The sequence below is a fragment of the Palaemon carinicauda genome, chromosome 5 (genome assembly GCF_036898095.1).
Source record: "Palaemon carinicauda isolate YSFRI2023 chromosome 5, ASM3689809v2, whole genome shotgun sequence".
In the NCBI taxonomy this organism is placed as follows: Eukaryota; Metazoa; Arthropoda; class Malacostraca; order Decapoda; family Palaemonidae; genus Palaemon; species Palaemon carinicauda.
Genome location: NC_090729.1, coordinates 146,670,884 through 146,685,883, shown reverse-complemented (window position 1 = coordinate 146,685,883; position 15,000 = coordinate 146,670,884).

The window sequence follows — 15,000 nt, the reverse complement described above, 5'->3', positions numbered from 1 at the left end:
ATATCTGTAACTTTCTCGACGTCCTATAAGTAATAAAGGTTACATTTAAATTGATTAATGAAAACATGTTGCGACAACCTGGAACTGGAATCAATGGGATGAAAAAAAATAGTGCAGCCATGAAATGGAGTGTTTGGCAACAGGCAGGAATATAAAAAAAAGTAAGTAATAGGAAATATAAAGCTAGAGTTATATTACCCAATTCAGACCAATTTGAAGAATTTCCATAGCAAGAAAGAACAAATGAAGTAAGAATATAGATAGGGTAAAATTATCAAAAGTAGTGCACCTAAGACTCAATGACCCTTTAATGACAACCAGGCCGCACAACGAATTTCACTCACGCCATTACCCCATCCCAGACTTTAAATAACTTGAGTAATACTATAAATCTAAATAGGGCCTGAAAGCAAAGAAAATAAACGTTTACTTTTCATGACAGAACAAAATCCTACTATGCTACAGACGTTACTTTGACTCACCTCAAATATATACACTGTATATCTGAAGTTCAAACACATGTCAACTAGAGCTGGGTACACCCATTGGCATCATTTCATTTTAGATCTTATTGTATTTTAGTCTGTTTTATACATGTACAGTATATATATGTATGTATATATATATATATATATATATATATATATATATATGTATGTATGCATTTATATATGTATATGTATATATATATATATATATACATGTATGTATATATATGTATATCTATAAATCCATATATGTATATATATATATATATATATATATATATATATATATATATATATGTATATATATATATGTATATATATATATGTATATAAATATATACATATATATCTATATATATGTGTGTGTATATATATATATATATATATATATATATATATATATATATATATACACACACACACAGTATATAGAATAGCGCCAACGTATCCCTGCGTGTCGTCAGAGGCGACTAAAAGGGATGGGACGAGGGGGCTGGGAACCCCCTCTCCTGTATTATAATACTGTGAGACATCAAAGAGGTGGAGGTGGGGGGAGAGTGACTGCTTCCCGCGCTCTAGTTTTGGGGTATTTGAATGTGCGTGGATGTAGTACGATAGAGAGTAAAAGATGTGAGATTGGAAGTATGTTTAGGAATAGAAAGACGGATATCTTGGCTTTGTGTGTGAGACAAAGATAAAAAGGAAAGGTGAAGTGATATTTGGTGATATGTCTGGTAGAGTTTCTGGGATTTGAAAGGGGAAGAGCAAGAGAAGGTGTGGCTCTATTGCTGAGTGAATGGATGACAGGTAAAGTAGTGGAATGGAAGGAGATATCATCTAGGTTAATGTGGGTAAGGGTTAGGTTGGGTAGGGAATGTTGGGATTTTGTCAGTGCGTATGGGCCAGGTTGTGAGAAAAGTGAAGAGCGGAATGAGTTCTGGAATGAATTAACTAGGTGTGTAGAAGGACTGGGTAGAAGGAATTATGTAGTTGTCATGGGTGACTTAAATGCTAAAGTGGGCGCTGGAGAGGTAGAAGGTGTCATTGGGAAGTATAGCATACCAGGTGAAAATGAGACTGGTGAGAGACTGGTAGATATGCGTGTTGAGCAAGAGTTGGTGATAAGTTCTAGTTTTTTTCAAAAAGAAAGATAAAAACAAGTATACATAGGTAAGAGTGGCAAATGGAAGAGGGGTAGAAAGGGCATTAGTGGATTAGGCTATGTGTCGATAACTAAAAGAATGCTTGGAAGATTGAAAGACGTGCACGTGTTTAGGGCTATGGCTAACGGTATGTCTGATCATTTTTTGGTGGAAGGAAAATTAATTGTAGCAAAAGAGTGGGGGAATAGAGTAGGTGGATGTAAAAGGGAGCTAGTAAAGGTTGAAGAGCTAATAAAACTGGGGGTAAAAAGTATTTATCAAGAAAGGTTGAAAATTATGGCATATGACGCAGTGAAAGTAAGAGAAACTGGTAATTTAGAGGAGGAGTGGAAGTTACTAAAAGAAAATTTTGTTGGGATTGCAACTGATGTGTGTAGCAAGAAGTTTGTTGGAGGCAGCATGAGGAAGGGCAGTGAATAGTGGAATGAAGGAGTAAAGGTAAAAGTGGAAGAGAAAAAGAGGGCTTTTGAAGAATGGCTGTAGAGTAATAGTGTAGAGAAAGATGAAAGATATAGAGAGAAAAATGTGGAAGTAAAGCGCAAGGTAAGTGAGGCAAAGAGGGCAGCTGACCTGAGATGGGGCCAGGGATTGGGTCATTTATATGAAGAAAATAAGAAGAAGTTTTGGAAAGAAGTGAAGAGAGTATGGAAGACTGGTTCAAGAATTGAAGAGACAGTGAAAGATGAAAATGGAAGGTTGTTAAAAGGAGAGGAGGCAAGGAAAAGGTGGGCGGAATATTTTGAAAGTTTACTGAATGTTGAGGATAATAGGGAGGCAGATATAATTGCTGTTGCAGGTGTTGAGGTGCCGGTGATGGGAGATGAGAATGAGAGAGAGATTACAAGAGAAGAAGTGAGGAGAGCACCAGATGAAATGAGAGTAGGAAAGCATCTGGTATGGATGGTGTGAGAGCTGAGATGTTGAAGGAAGGGGGTGTGACTGTACTTGAATGGTTGGTGAGATTGTTTAATATGTGTTTTGTGTTGTCAATGGTACCAGTAGATTGGGTTTGTGGTGTATTATACCACTATATAAGGGTAAGGGAGATGTGCATGAGTGTTGTAATTCAAGGGGTATTAGTTTGTTGAGTGTAGTTGGAAAAGTGTATGGTAGAGTACTGATTAATAGGATTAAGGATAAAACGGAGAATGCAATCTCAGAAATACAGGGTGGTTTTAGAAGAGGTAGGGGTTGTATGAATCAGATTTTTACAGCTAAGCAGATATGCGAGAAATATTTAGCAAAAGGTAAGGAGGTGTATGTTGCGTTTATGGATCTGGAGAAAGCGTATGATAGAGTTGATAGGGAAGCAATGTGGAATATGATGAGGTTATATGGAGTTGGTGGAAGGTTGTTGCAAGCAGTGAAAAGTTTCTACAAAGGTAGTAAAGCATGTGTTAGGATAGGAAATGAAGTGATTATTATTATTATTATTACTATCCAAGCTACAACCCTAATTGGAAAAGCAAAATGCTATAAGCCCAGGGGCTCCAATAGGGAAAAATAGCCCAGTGAGGAAAGGAAATAAGGAAATAAATAACTGAAGAGAGCAAATTAACAGTAAATCATTCTAAAAAAAAGTAACAACGTCATAACAGATATGTCATATATAAACTATGAACAACTTCAAAAACAAATATGTCATACATAAACTATAAAAAGACTCATGTCCGCCTAGTCAACAAAAAAGCATTTGCTCCAACTTTGAACTTTTGAAGTTCTACTGATTCAACAACCCGATTAGGAAGATCATTCCACAACTTGGTAACAGCTGGAATAAAACTTCTAGAGTACTGCGTGGTATTGAGTCTTATGATGGAAAAGGCCTGGCTATTAGAATTAACTGCCAGCCTAGTATTACGAACAGGATAGAATTGTCCAGGGAGATCTGAATGTAAAGGATGGTCAGAGTTATGAAAAATCTTATGCAACATGCATAATGAACTAATTGAACGACGGTGCCAGAGATTAATATCTAGATCAGGAATAAGAAATTTAATAGACCGTAAGTTTCTGTCCAACAAATTAAGATGAGAATCAGCAGCTGAAGACCAGACAGGAGAACAATACTCAAAACAAGGTAGAATAAAAGAATTAAAACACTTCTTCAGAATAGATTGATCACCGAATATCTTAAAAGACTTTCTCAATAAGCCAATTTTTTGTGCAATTGAAGAAGACACAGACCTTATATGTTTCTCAAAAGTAAATTTGCTGTCAAGAATCACACCTAAAATTTTGAAAGAGTCATACAAATTTAAAGAAACATTATCAATACTGAGATCGGGATGTTGAGGAGCCACCGTCCTTGACCTACTTACAATCATACTTTGAGTTTTGTTAGGATTCAACTTCATACCCCATAACTTGCACCATGCACTAATTTTAGCTAGATCTCTATTAAGGGATTCACCAACCCCAGGTCTACATTCAGGGGATGGAATTGATGCAAAGAGAGTAGCATCATCTGCATATGCAACAAGCTTATTTTCTAGGCCAAACCACATGTCATGTGTATATAGTATGAAAAGTAATGGGCCAAGAACACTACCCTGTGGAACACCGGATATCACATTCCTATACTCACTATGGTGCCCATCAACAACTACTCTTTGAGATCTACTACTTAAAAAATCAATAATAATGCTAAGAAACGACCCACCCACTCCCAACTGTTTCAGTTTGAAAACAAGGGCCTCATGATTAACACGGTCAAAGGCAGCACTAAAATCAAGGCCAATCATACGAACTTCACGACCACAATCAAGGGATTTCTGTACTGCATTGGAGATTGTAAGAAGGGCATCACATGCTCCAAGGCCTTTACGAAAACCAAATTGCAAACTAGGGAATAGATGATTACCTTCAGCAAACCTATTAAGACGTTTTGCCAGAAGACGTTCAAAAACTTTAGATAATATGGGAGTTATGGAAATTGGGCGGTAATCAGTGGGACTTGAGCTACCACAAACACATTTACATAGAGGAGTAACATTACCAATTCTCCAACAAGTGCTAAAAGCTCCTCTTCTTGCTAACTTGCGCAAAATAACAGATAACTTTGGAGCTAAGAAATCTGCTGTCTTTATAAAAAACAAAGGAAAAATACCATTTGGGTCTACACCTCCATAAGCATCAAGGTCCATCAACAGAGCTTTAATCTCACGAGATCGAAAAGCTAAACTAGTTAGTTTAGCCTCAGGAAAACAGGAATGAGGAAGTTCAAGTTTTTCATTACTCTGTTTACTGTCAAAAACATCAGCCAAAAGGGTTGCCTTTTCCTTTGGACAGTGAGTGACTGAGCCATCTGGTTTAAGTAAAGGAGGAACTGCTGCATCTACACCAAAGAGTGCAGATTTAAGGGTAGACCACCATTTATGTTCCTGAGTTGTACCAGAGAGGGTTTCTTTTATGATTAAATTGTACTCCTTTTCAGTTGAGGCATAAACTCTCTGAGCAAAAGCTCGAAGCTGAGTATAGTTGTTCCAGGTCAAATCTGACCTGTTACCCTTCCAAAGGTGATAGGCCTCCTGCTTCTCCAAATAAGCACGCCTACAATCATCATTGAACCACGGTTTGTCCTTCATTCGGTACCTTAGGACACGAGAAGGGATACGCCTATCAATTATGTTGACTAGATTCTCATTCAAAGAGACAACAGGATCTACACTATTATATAATTGAGCGATTGGTTTCCAGTGAGAATGGGGCTGAGACAGGGACGTGTGATGTCGCCGTGGATGTTTAACTTGTATGTTGATGGAGTGGTGAGAGAGGTGAATTCTCGAGTGCTGGGACGAGGATTGAAACTGGTAGACGAGAATGACCATGAATGGGAGGTGAATCAGTTGTTGTTTGCGGATGATACTGTACTGGTTGCGGACACAGAAGAGAAGCTTGGCCGATTAGTGACAGAATTTGGAAGGGTGTGTGAAAGAAGGAAGTTGAGAGTTAATGTGGGTAAGAGTAAGGTTATGAGATGTACGAGACGGGAAGGTGGTACGAGGTTGAATGTCATGTTGAATGGAGAGTTACTTGAGGAGGTGGATCAGTTTAAGTACTTGGGGTCTGTTGTTGCAGCAAATGGTGGAGTGGAAGCACATGTACGTCAGAGAGTGAATGAAGGATGCAAAGTTTTGGGGGCAGTTAAGGGAGTAGCAAACAATAGAGGGTTGGGCATGAATGTAAAGAAAGTTCTGTATGAGAAAGTGATTGTACCAACTGTGGTGTATGGATCGGAGTTGTGGGGAATGAAAGTGACGGAGACAGAAATTGAATGTGTTTGAGATGAAGTGTCTAAGGAATATGGCTGGTGCATCTTGAGTAGATAGGGTTAGGAACGAAGTAGTGAGGGTGAGAACGGGTGTAAGAAATGAGTTAGCAGCCAGAGTGGATATGAATGTGTTGAGGTGGTTTGGCCATGTTGAGAGAATGGAAAATAGCTGTCTGCTAAAGAAGGTGATGAATGCAAGAGTTGATGGGAGAAGCACAAGAGGAAGGCCAAGGGTTGGGTGGATGGATGGAGTGAAGAAAGCTTTGAGTGATAGGAGGATAGATGTGAGAGAGGCAAGAGACCGTGCTAGAAATAGGAATGAATGGTGAGCGATTGTGACGCAGTTCCAGTTGGCCCTGCTGCTTCCTCCGGTGCCTTGGTTGACCGCGGAGGTAGCAGCAGTAGGGGATTTAGTGTTATGAAGCTTCATCTGTGGTGGATAACGGGGGAGGATGGGCTGAGGCACCCTAGCAGTACCAGCCGAACTCGGTTGAGTCCCTTGTCAGGCTGGGAGGAACACAGAGAAGAGAGGTCCCCTTTTCTGTTTCATTTGTTTGATGTCGGCTATCCACCAAAATTGGGGGAAATGCCTTGGTATATGTATGTATATATAGTGTATATGTATATATATATATATATATATATATATATATATATATATAACAAAAAACATATGTAAACATAGCCTATATACATATGAATAGTATAAATATATACAAATATAATAAATAAATACATACATACATACATACATACATATATATATATATATATATATATATATATATATATATATATATATATATATATATATATATATATATATATATATCATTCACCGAAGCACTTCGCCCAACTTTCTGGGACAGACAACTTCAAAATAAAAAAGGAACAAAAAGGGGACTTTTCTTCTCTCCGCTCCTCCCAGCCTGTCAAGGGATTCACCAGAGTTAATACTGTATATAATCCTTCTGATTTGTTAGAAACAAACGATAAGTAAAACCTTAAATGGAGGTCGACAAAACTTGTAACTGCAATAGGTCTGTATGATATATCTGGTACATTCTAATAGAATATGCGTGTTTGCAATGTTAATACAAGAAATTTGTCAGCCCGCACCCATACAGTGGGTATGAAATATACCGCACATTACCCCAAGATTAAGATTACGTTGTGATCAAAATAACATAGGAATAAATAGGTAACCTATTGTATTTTGATTAGTTAAATAATAAAGTTAGTGAATTGAATAATAGCATGTCTCCAAAATCTTTGTTACAATATCCCAGGAATATAAAGTTTCAAATGAAAAGAAGTTATCTATGACAAAGCATGAAATAGATAATATTCTCTAATACCACATGAATCTGTAGTTTATATTCGTACAGGAAAACTTAAAGTTTTCACTACATCATAACCGTTTGGAAATGAAACATTTCTAAATCCTGGCAAAAGTTGAAGCTTTGTCGATTTCACTTGCTGCATACGTGTAAGATGCAACAGAAACAAAAGCCGATTTAAATATGGCAGCGCTTCCTCTAAAGCCACTTTCACCTTTAAGAATTCTAAAGTTCCTGGGTCAGATGGAAAAAGTATCAGTTACAAGAATGGGACACAGGCCCGGAATAAAAGTGTGAGAGAGAAAAAAGACAAATATAGGATATGTATGAGGCAGACCCAATTGCCAACAGCTCCAAGATTACCTTCAGTGAAAGAAAAAAAACTGCCCAGGAAAAAAAAAAATATACAATTTAAATCTGCTCTGGCTATTTTCATATGGGGAGATAGCCTACATACACAGACCACAGAGTGTCATATAAACCATAGGGGAAATAAGCTAACCTAAGATTACTAAAACAATGTATACACAGACTGGCTCAAAAACGAGGTAATTTATACTCTTTTTCAATCAAACTGCTTTGTCAACACAAGTACAAGTTTACAAACATTATACGTAAGGAACACAAAGCGCAGAACTTGTAATACGGATTCTCTAATTCTATCCTCTTAAGCTACCTTGAAATATTGGTAATTTTAACGAGTGACTTTAAATATAGATTAAATAAACTTATAACTGGCTACATTATTGCCAGTATCAATTCAAGTACAAGAAAAATCTATTTTTGCTATGAAATCGTTCTGTCCAATACTAGTTACTAATAGTAAAGGGCCAATAGCACCTTAACGGCCAACGATTTTCTGATCTTAAAACCACCAGTAACAACATTTGTTTTAGACATGTAAAATATTTTTCTCCTCTAGCTACTTGGCCTTAACCTGAATACCTTGAAATATATCTTTTTTTCTTATTTTATTTGTACTATATGTGTTTATAACATACAATATTTGTTGTATACATTTTTCAGTACTATCCACGAATAACACTATCGTCATCCTTTCAATCATTCTTTCTGAGGACTCAAAACATGATTAATCTTGTTTCAACAAAGGAACCACTAATCTCATCAAAATTATATTTTCCTTTACATTCTTTGCCTAACCTGTTTACCTCAAAGTTTTTATACTGTCCATGATACCTTTCTTTAAAAATTAGCATTACCAATATAAAAATTCCTTTCTCATTTCAATTTTTAGAAAAATTGCTGTATTTACATTTATTCACATTCAATTATTATATATTCTAAAATTTTCTTAGTCTACACAAACTAAATGATCGTCTGCCCATAAAATATTAAAGTGCTGTCCTCATGTACCAACCAGATATAATGTTTTTGCATAGGTAGAAATAAGTGACGGGTATTTGGATTTTACAGTTTCTTGAGTAATAATTATTGAATAATATATCAAATGGAGTTTATCAGCCAAATCATAATCATCAAATCCGGAAGGCCCACATACAAATGTGTGTATACAAATAAATAAATAAATATATATATATATATATATATATATATATATATATATATATATATATATATATATATATATATATACATATATATATATATAAAAGAGAGAGAGAGAGAGAGAGAGAGAGAGAGAGAGAGAGAGAGAGAGAGAGAGAGAGAGAGAGAGAGAGAGAGAGAGATTTTGGTGTGCTTTTTTTTCTGTGGAATTTGAAGCTCAAGCCACTAGTATGGTGCTGTATTCAATTTGCCATAATGGAAATTAGAGTAAGGGGAATTATAAAACAAGTAGTTACACATGATCCATATTTTTTTAAATGAAAAACCTTAAACTTGTGTATACGTGATGCTTTGGTTTCAAATTTTGACATGAGCTAGTGTACATTCGAAACCAAAGCATCACGTACAGTATAAATAAATTTTAAGATTTTTTCACTTTGAAAATATGGATCTTGTGCAACTACTTGATCTTTACAATTACCTTCTATAGACTTCATAATAATTTGACATATTTTTCATGAAGGAAAACCTTTCAACTCCCACATTTTGAGGTTAGAAAGTAGTCTTACTCTAGTCTAGTGGCAACATCAAATTCCACACCAAAGAAAGCAATGTAATAATGTTTTTTTGTCAACGATAAATTATAAGAAGGTAAATAATCGATGACAACTGCGATAGACGATAGACAATAACATAAGGTAATCATAAAAATGTGCAGAAGTGATTGCTGTATACGCCACACATTGTGCTCTCCCTGTAGAGCTCAATTATTCAATTGTTCTTGCTGAAACTTATCTTAAAAGTTGGATGAAGTAATCATAGATTATATTTACGCTTAGGCTTAGTATTTCAAGAAGCAATGGCCAAAGGATCAAAATAATCACATGTACATCTTTTAAAGACTGTCTGCTTGCAGGGTGGCCCCCCAAAAAATCTATTAAATAAACTCCGTTACAATAACTATTTTGAATGGAGCTGTTCCAGATTAGTGCAGTGACCTATTTTCATCTGAGCCACTTTTGTGATTGATTTATAGTAGAGTAACGTATTTGCCAAGGGGTTGTGATAAGTTTTGGTTTATGGTGTTTATGTTTGTTTAAAAGTATGTATTCGATTTATGACAAATTTCATTGAAAATGATGATTGTAGATAGTTTTTTTTTTTAAATATAAACAAATTTTACTGGTGCAAAACAGTATGCAGTGAATGAAAATTAATGATACGGTTAGGGTTTAGTTTAATATTCAAGGTAAAATTATGAATGTATATGTTTATATATACGGGTGTGTAGTTAGTAAAAAGGTACTGTACAAAATAAGAAGTTGTTTGATTCAAATCCATAATGTCCCAAAGCACACTACACTGGGACACTTAAATATGAACTCGAGATTATCTTCCGTAGTAGTCTCATATTCATGACTTCATTATTTGCTACAGTTTACCCCATGATTGCACTGAACAGAGAAAGATAGCTACTATGCATTTCAGGCAAAAAATAGTGTGTTTTTCGTAAATATCTCCCATACTAATTACTTGATCAGAATTGTACTTTGACACATCACTTGTTATAATTCTTATTAACATTTCATGATATTGTTGTATTTCATCCAACTTGATGAACCTACCCTGAGGGCTTTCTTCAACTGTGTAAATATAATGAAACACGTTTACCAAAGGTAGGATTGATGGGCTTTATCCCCTTGAAAGGTAGAGTAAATATAATCAAGTGTTATATAAGTTGACCGAAAATGTTAACGGTGTATTTGCTCACTTTACCATTAACAATCATAATTTGAGTATCTGCTATGGCTTGTGCCTAAGGCTAAGCAGTTTGTTGTCTCAGTGTTTTTTTTTACTGAGGAGGTTTTCCCATCATATTTATGACTGGCATGTTAATTTGCCCCAGTAAAATCAGAAATGTATTTGAATTACGTCTCCATTCCATATACAGAAGGGAACAAGCTAACAATAAACTAAGGATTTGTCTTAACAGGTAGGAGAAACTTCAGGTTTGTTGGACTCACAATAACACAATGTGGCATAAGAAACACAAGCATATTAATATGTAAATCTTAATATTTACCCTATAATTTACTCCTTACACACATATATATATACATATATATATATATATATATATATATATATATATATATATGTATATATATATACATATATATATATATATATATATATATATATATATGTGTGTGTGTGTGTGTGTGTGTGTGTGTGAGTGTAATTGTGAAATATCAATCCAACAAATTATGTAGTTTGTAGATTTTTCATCATAGTTTTAAAGACTATAATCATTTGTGTCACAGCATAATTCTGTTTGCATTCTACAGCTTTTGTTTATTCCACACAAACCTTTCAAGGAGAATAAAGCCCATCAATCCTGCCTTTGGAAAACGCGTTTCATAATGTAAACACAGTTGAAAGAAGCCCTCAGGGCAGGTTCATCAAGTTGGATAAATAGTCTAAAGGCTATAAACTCCTTATACACCCTGACGAAATACAACAATATCATGAAATGTTAATAAGAATTATAAAAAGGATCCAACATATTAATTCTATCAGTTACTAACAAATATAATAGTTACAGAAAAGGTATAGTAAGCGACACCGGAGAGACTAGGAGAGGGGGTTACTGGAGGGATAGGAGGAGGGTCTAGAAAGAGGGAGGAAAGGAGAGGGGAGGTACGGGGAAGTGTACGCATTCAAATTGCTTCACCTACTTACCCAATTCACGTGACTTGGGCTTTATTATGACAAGAGTAAATGCCGTAATTAACGAGATTTGCCGGTGCATTAAAGTATCAAAAATTAGGGGGAGGTCAATAAGGTGCTGTCAAAGTACCATTCTGATCAAGTAATTAGTATGGCAGATATTTATGAAAAAACGCACTATTATTTGCCTGAAATGCATAGTAGGTTAACCATAAAAACATCTTTCGCTTACAAATAGTCCAATACTTAATATTAATACGTGTTAATAATTTACGAATTCCCCAATAAAAACTGAAATTACATCACAATAAAATATAACAATACGCTAATAATAGTTTACCAGTCTAGTCAGCAAGAGCCCATAAATAATAATTCTTGCATGCGAAGTTTATATTAAAAAAAAAGTCAACATGTGTGGGTTCATCGTCCTACAGTAATGTCGAATGACTTGACTTCTGTGTATCATGCTGTTCAAAATTTTTATATTACCGCATACCAGTAGCAGTAACAGGTAATATGATTCCTTCAACTCTAAGGAATTTTCTAAACCTTCAATTTCCTACAGAGAAATAAAAGTCACTTTGTAGGAAAAAAATCCATCAACACAATGCTAACAACACAGCATTCCTGAACACAATATCTTAAAATGTTTGAGTTTCCGTTCTTTCAACCTTCTTCGAAATCTCTATAGCGAGATAAAATAAAAATGATCTCACTTCCAATACCACCCCTTTTTCTTTTCCTCCCGTTCACAAGAAAAGGAGTCTTAAAGAGATGGTTAGCTATTTTCAAGGCTAGTCACGAACCAACTTAGCGAAGCCCAGAACAGCTGATCATTAAGAAAAATAATAGAATAGACAAATTCGAATGATGCCGTGGGACTCCTGTAACAACCTCCATGAACGATCCCAGTTTAGTTTATCGCTTTAAGAATCAATATAACATGTGGGGTCCCGAACAAACACACACGTGCAGAAAGAACTTTGGGATACCAATTTTTAAACTAAGTAATTAACCTTATTAACAGACAAGCCGAACTCAAATACAGTATATACGTTTGAATAGTAAGTATTCGAGAACAATGTTTTGATTCATAATATTAGTTTTTACTGTATTTTTCTAATTGCAAGCAAATTAGTAGAAAGTATTTCTATGAATCAATAAACATAAAACTTATTTCCAACCTATCGTACGGAGACTTCTTTGAGTATGTGAAAATCAATGAACGACTTCGAAGTGCTGGTAATTGGTACACATAAATCGCCCATGCCATATCCATCCAATATCAAATTCTTTATTCGCTGTGAAATATATTTGCAGGTTAATCAGTCCTCTATCTTCTTCCCCATCGTCATCCCTACATTAAAGGGTCGGTTGCCTGATTCTCCCTCTCCAATGCATTCTATTAAAGGCATCCTTTTCCACCAAAACTCTTCTCTCCATGTCATCCTTCACCTTACCTCGCCATCTAATTATCTGCCTCCCTTTTGATCTTTTCCCCTTAACACGTTCCTCACAAGCCCTCCTTACTCCCTCCCTACCATCTATCCTCAACACGTGCCCACTCCATCTCAGTCGTGACACTCTTATCATCTCAGTAATCTTTACCACACCTGCTATTATTCTTATTTCATCATTTTCAATCTTTCAAGCAATGATATTCCCGTAATCCACCTCAGCATTCTTATCTGTGTTCTCTCAAGCTTTGTTTTCTCTACGTCTTAAAGCCAAGTTTCTGATTCATACATTAACGTTGGTCTTATTACTGTGCTATAGATCTTGATTTTTACCTTGGTTAGCATTTTTTTATCACATACGTCTCATGCTACCTCCCTCCACTTTCCCCATGCTGCTTTCATCCTATTCCCAATTTCAGCCTCACATCCTCCCCCCTGATTTATAGTAGACCCCAAGTATGTAAATCGTTTTACCTGTTTTATAACTGCTCCTCTACTTTCATGCATGGTTATCCTGTTCCTACCTTCCTTACTGCTCCCTATAGCTTCAGTCTTACCCACATTTACCCTCAAGCCACCCCTTTACAAAATCTCTTGCCACTCTACCACCCTTCTCTGCAATTCTTCCATATTTTCAGCAGTAATCACCAAATCATCTGCATAAAGCAACGAACACAACTCTTCATTTCTGATCCTACCACTTTGCACATACAAGACCAACACAAATAAAACCGGGCTTAATACTGAACCCTGGCGTAATCCAACAATAACTTCAAAGGCATCTGATTCACCAACAGCTGTTATTACTTTTGTCATTGTTCTTTTGTATATCATTTCTACCCTTCTAACCAACTTCTTCGGCACTCTCCTCTTCCTCAAGCATCAAAAAATCAATTCTCTTGGCCTTCTAGCATAAGCCTTCGCTAAATCTACAAAAGCACCTATCTAGGTCCCATATTATATGGTTTACTCTTATTATACATAACACAAGAAAAGGACTTTTTTCATTTCAGCAGCTAATGATAATGATTACTAGAACCTCTTTAAAATGAACTGTAGATATATCTAAAAGATAAAAATCTAGTCAAATTATAATTCAAATTCATTATTTCATATAAGACCAATGTAAATTAAAACTGATAAAAAGAAAGATAAATATTGTGAAAACAAGGAATACCCAAATAATTAGGACAGTAAATTTCGTTCCCAAAAATATAAATATGTTTTCTATCAACGAATTCATTGCTTATTTTTCATTGGAGCAAGAATTAATTAAGTAAAGTGATTATGCCTTGCATTACCACAAGGAGGAATGATTTTAATTACGAAATTGAAAAGAAGAAAAAACGAATAAACTTCTCTGGAGTAATTATTTTTCAGATTATGGTGTTACTGGGTGTCAATAAAAGCCCTGACTGGTAATGTGTCTAGGAATACAAATGAGAGGAAAAAATATAAACAGAAAGGAAGTTGTGTGATTCACGCATTCCAGTATTAATAAATGAAATAGAGATTACAATAGCTTTCTTAAGAAAATCAGTACATCAAATGCTCTGTTTCAGGAAAACAAGACAGAAAATACTGCATACACCATCCAAAACTATTGTACCGGTACTTATGAACGTGAATATAGTATTTAAACAAGATCATCATCTATATTGATTCAAAGATACAAACTACAACTGTAATTCACTGTAAATACTTACTAACATTTATATAATAACCTACGATATTGGTTCTTTAATTATTTACCTTTTAAGATACAAAGTGAAAAGTAGTGTTCACACTATCGGTTGGTGCCAGTAAATCAATTACAAATTCACATCAGAATATCAAATAGTTTAACTCGAAGCCTTAAAAAATTTAAGTTCATGAATTTGTTATAATGACTGGTGGGTTTATGCATCCCAAACACAGTAAAGCATAACTTATGGGTTCGAAAAAATATTATGATAAATACCTATCACTGATGAAATCTTGGTCAGATATATACTGCAGTAAGGTAATTATTTATACTCACAA